Raw genomic sequence first — 5,717 nt, 5'->3', positions numbered from 1 at the left:
TTTGTTTCTTAAATTCCACATGTGAATGTAATCATGTAGTATTTCTGTTTCTCTGACCAACTTACTTCACTTAGCGTAATACCCTCTAGGTCTAACCATGTTGCTGCAAATGTCAAGATTTAATTCATTTTTATGGCTGAGTAAATCTTCATTGTAATATATAGGTATACCACATCTTCTTTCCCCATTCATCTACTGATGAACACTTAGGTTGCTTCCATATCATGGCTATTGTAAATAATCCTGCAATAAAAAGAAGCACATATATCTTTTTGAGTTAGTATTTTCATTTCCTTTGGGTAAATACCCAGTATGGAATTGGTGGATCATGAGGTAGTTCTATTTTTTAACTTTTTGATAAATCTCTATACTGTTTTTCAGTGGCTATACCAGTTTGTATTCCCACCAACAGTGCATCATGGTTCCTTTCTTTCATATCCTAGTCAACACCTGTTATTTCTTATACTTTAAAAAAAAAAAAATTAGCAATTCTAACAACTGTAAGGTGATATCTCATTGCGGTTTTAAATTGCATTTAGAGTCCATGCATCTTTGAAACAATTTTCAGATGAATTGAAAGTGTTGCAAAATCAGTTGGAAGAATTCCAGTATATGTTTCTACTGTATTTTTCAAAAGTCACTTAATTACAAAACAACAGTACAAATATGGAACTACAAAATTAACAATGACAGAATAGTATTATCAAATCTATAAGATATATTCACATTTTAACAACTTCCTTACTAATGAACATTTCTGGTCCAGCATCAAATTTAGTTGTCATATTGTTTTGGTTTCCTTTATTCTGAAATAATTTTTTAGTCTGTCTTTGTGTTTTTTGATTTTGTTATTAGCCAGTTATTTTGCTGAATTTGGATTTGTGTGATATTTTCTTGTGATTAAATGCAGATTACACAAATTTGGCTACAATGGCACGACAGTTACTTTGTATTTCCAAGGCATCACATCAGGAGGTCCATGCTATCAGATGTACCCCCTGTTAATTATACTACTTTGTCATTTGGTTATAGTATCACCAGCTTGATTTCTCCCTGAGAAATTGATACTTTCTTTATTTTAATTAAAATATATTTTACTGAGATTTTTTTAGATTGTTTCTTATTATACTTTTCCACTCTTTTTATCATACCTTAATGAATGAAATACCATGATAGCACTTATATAAGGAATTAAAAATAAGCATAAGAATGAAACTGGACCTCCATCTTTTTTTTTTCCCTTTTAATTTTTTTTCATTGGATCCCAATCTTAAAACCACTCACAAAATTAACTCAAAATGACTTAAGACTTAAATGTCATGCCTGAAACAATAAAATTCCTACAAGAAAACATAGGGGAAAATCTCCTTGACACTAGTCTAAAGAATATTTTTTTTCTGGATAGGACACCAAAAGCACAAACAACAAAAGCTACTATAAACTGGGTAGCTTTAAACAACAGAAATTTATTTCTTATTATGGAGGTGGGGACTCCAAGATCAGGATGCCAGCTGGTCCGAATCTGGTGAACAAGTGGGACTTACAACAAACTAAAAAGTTTCTGCATGGTAAAATAAAGACACAGCAAAATGAAAAGTCCACCAATGGAGTGGGAGAAAGTATTTGCAAAAATGTGTATCTGATGGAGGGTTAAAACCCAAAATATGTAAGAAACTCAAATAACTCAATAGTAATAATAATAATTATAGTAATAATAAAATCTAACAATAAAAAACAGTATCTCAATTTAAAAATGGGCAAAGGACTTGAACAGACATGTCTCCAAAGAAGAGATATCACCTCACACCTGTTGTTATTGCTATTATACTGAAAACCAGTAAGAAGCATTAGCCAGGTTATAGAGAAAGGGAACCCTTGAACATGCCGATGGGTATATGAATTTATGCAGACACTATGGAAACAGTGTGCAAATTTTTCAAAAAACTAAAAATAGAGCTACCATATAATCCAGAAATCTTAATCCTGGATATATATCCAAAGGGACTGAAATCAGGATTTTGAAGAGATATCCATACTCATGATTTTCATAGTAACCGAGACATAGAAATAACTGAAATGTCCATCAACAAATGAATAAAGAAAATGTGATATGTATATATGAGGGAACAGATTCAACCTTCAAAGAAAAAAAAAAAAAAAGAATCCTGGCATTTGTGGCAACATGGATGACTCTAGAGAACATTATATTCAGTGAAATAAGCCAGACACAGAAGGACAAATACATGTTACACTTACATGAGGAATCTAAAATAATCGAACTCATAGAAACAGACAGTAGAATGGTGGTTGCCAGGGTCTGAGAGAAAGGGAAACAAGGAAGTAGTAGCCAAAGCTACAAAGTTTCAGTTATGCAGGGTGAGTATCCTAGAAATATACTGTACATCAGCGTGCTTACAGTTAAGATTACTGTATATATATTTTAAAAACTTACTGAGATGGTACATCTTATGGCAAGTGTTCCTTTCACAACAAAGAAATCTATGAGTCATACATATTTGTTTTTGTCTTACTTTTTTCTAACTGTATTATAAACTTCTTGAGGACAGAATCCAGACCTTTACTTCATGTAATTTCTCTCTTCCTCAAGTGCTCTGAAAAGTGTTCTTATGGATTTCAATAACCATGCATGTACAGTACTTATATTTTAATGATGAAAACCTGAGCAGAAATCCAAGCCTGTGTACTCCTTTTTTCCCCACAATAATTTAATAAACAGAACATAGGAAGAGTAACTTAGGCATAGAGTTTGGCCTTGGAACAAACTGCTTTGGGTTCAAATCTTAACTCCAAAATACAACAGCTTTGCAACCTGGATATAGTAAGATGACATCTCTGAAGTAAACCTTCCTATCGTTTTTTTTTTTTTTTTTTTTTTTTTAAGATTTTATTTATTTATTTGACACAGAGAGATCACAAGTAGGCAGAGAGGCAGGCAGAGAGAGAGGAGGAAGCAGGCTCCCTGCCGAGCAGAGAGCCCAATGTGGGGCTAGATCCCAGGACCCCGAGATCATGACCTGGGCTGAAGGCAGCGGCTTAACCCACTGAGCCACCCAGGCACCCCACCTTCCTATCTTTTAAATGTAGATGATGTCAACTGTTGAGAATGGAATGTGATAACATAAATGTCTTACTCAGTTTGGACTTCTGTAACACAACACTATAAACTGGGTAGCTTTAAACAACAGAAATTTATTTCTTATTATGGAGGCTGGGACTCCAAGATCAGGTTGCCAGCTGGTCCAAATCTGGTGAAAATTTTCTTTGGGGTTGCAGACTACCAAGTTACTGTGTCTTTCATGGCAGAGAGGGGAAGCAACGTCTTTCTCTGGTAACTTTTGTAAGGGTACTAATATCTTCATGAGGCTATACCCTCATTACCTCATCTAACCCTACTTATCTCTTAAAGGTTCTATTTCCTAACAGCATCACATCAGGAGAGATGGAGAGGTAGTGTTTAACACATGGATTTAGGGGAAAAGCAAATATTTGGTCTTTAACATTTTGCCCATGGCCCCCCAAATTCGTGTTCTTTTCATATGCACATTAATTAATTACTTTCCCAACCCCCTTTCCAGCATCTACTCTAGAGTCTAAAATCCAAAGTCTCACCTAAATAGCAACTAAATCATATATGATTCAAGGTTTGATTACTCCTAAGACAAAATTCCTCTTTAGCTGTGAACCTGGAAAACCAAAAAGTTAAATGCATCTAAAATACAATAGCAGTATATAGCAAGTGGTGAATTACCGAACTTTACATCTGAAACTAATGATACGTTGGCTAACTGAATTTAAAGAAATAGGGGCACCTGGGTGGCTTATTTGGTTAAGCATCTGCCTTTGGCTCAGGTCATGATCCTAAGGTCCTTAGATAGAGCCCTGATTTGGGTTCCCTGCTCAACAGAGGGCCTGCTCCTCCTCCTCCCTCTGCCTGCTGCTCTGCCTACTTGTGCTCCCTATCTCTCTATCCAAAAAAATAAATAAAATCTTTTTAAAAAAGAAAGAAAAAGATGTTTATACAGAAAAAAATAAAATACAACAGTGGAATAGGCTTAGGATGGACATGTCAGGGACTGATACATTTGTTAACTTATTAGATGTTGCATATGAAATAAACATGTATGTGGTACACTTAAGACCATATAACCAGTTTTTTGTTTGTTTGTTTGTTTGATTGTTTGTTTGTTTGTGGAAGAGGTAGGCAGTGGAGGGAAAGGCCTGTTGGCCTGGGAGGCAGGGGCTTAGGAAATTTACCTAACCTCTCTGGCCTTTTTTTTTTCATTTCATATATCCTAGGGTTAAAACTGCTTTGCAGAGTACCATGGTTCTGTGGAGGTGTCTCAGAGAAGATGAAAGTCTATGACTTCTGAAACACCTCCCTCCCCAACTTCAATCAGACCAGAGTAGATCCACTCTGTTTTACATGTTGGCATTCTGCCTGAGATTTCATCTGATAAAAAAGAATCATCTGCTTGAGAACATTGGCTTACTGGCTCTGTATCAAGTAGTTTTCCTCTGCATTTTACCCCCAACACTAGGCTTGCTAGTAATTCCACTGAACTCAAGGCAGGGCCCCAACAGTGACAGCTGCCTCAGATTCAAGTTGGTTTGGCTTTGCCAGTTCCCATCACCAGAGAAGAAACAAGTATAGTCTCTTTCAATCTGAGACTGCTAGAACATACCCCAGGCCATGTTCTAGCTAAGACCTGGGAACCTTGAACCTCATCTCCTGGTTCTTCTTCTTCTTCTTCTTTTTTTTTTTTCTTAAGATTTTATTTATTTATTTGACAGAGAGAGAGAGAACACAAGTAGGCAGAGAGTCAGGCAGAGAGAGGGGACGAAGCAGGCTCCCCGCTGAGCAGAGAGCCCGATGCTGGGCTCCATCCCAGGACCCTGAGATCATGACCTGAGCCGAAGGCAGAGGCTCTAATCCACTGAGCCACCCAGGCGCCCCTCTCCTGGTTCTTCTTAATGCCCCTAGAAGACATCCTTGCTCTCTCTTCCATCTTGTTGCTCATAAACCACTAGTATTATGGTGGTGGTCAGGACAGTTGTATGTTTGTTTATCAAAGTTTGTTGAGAAAGAGTGGGTGACTTTTGTGTTAAAGAAACAGTAATAAGAAGAAATCTTTTCAAAATGTTACCTAAAGGAAGCTGAGAGCTCTTCCAGGAGTGATCAAAGGATTTTCTATTGCAAGTGGCCACCTATTAATTTGAAGAGGAACTTGAATGATATTACAATATAATACTAGAGAAAAAGGCAGTAATTTCTAAATAAAAAGAATATAGTAACCAAATGAACACTTACTTTCCCCATAAAATTGACTCCTACACTATTAAAAGTCAAGTCCTTATTAGGCTCATAAATGAGCTTTCAAAACTAGCATTGAAGAGGATTTTTAACCCTTTATACATTGCTAAATTAAAGAACTTAATTTTTCATAAAAATAATAAGATTTTTAATTGATATTATGAAGGTTAATGCTAATCTTCCTATAATTAACATCAGATCAAATACCCACAGTATCATTCATTTATTTTTGAATTTTCCCAGGTCTTGTGGAGCGCCCACTGTGTGGAGGCACTGACTTAATCCACTGAGTTACATTAAAGAAAGGCATAGTCCATGACCCATACTTCTGAGAGTCAGTACATTCGTACTTAATAAATTATCTGTAGAGAATATCAACTCAAAG

Source organism: Neovison vison, chromosome 4, assembly GCF_020171115.1.
Source record: "Neovison vison isolate M4711 chromosome 4, ASM_NN_V1, whole genome shotgun sequence".
Classification (NCBI taxonomy): domain Eukaryota; kingdom Metazoa; phylum Chordata; class Mammalia; order Carnivora; family Mustelidae; genus Neogale; species Neogale vison.
This window is presented reverse-complemented; position numbering follows the sequence as displayed.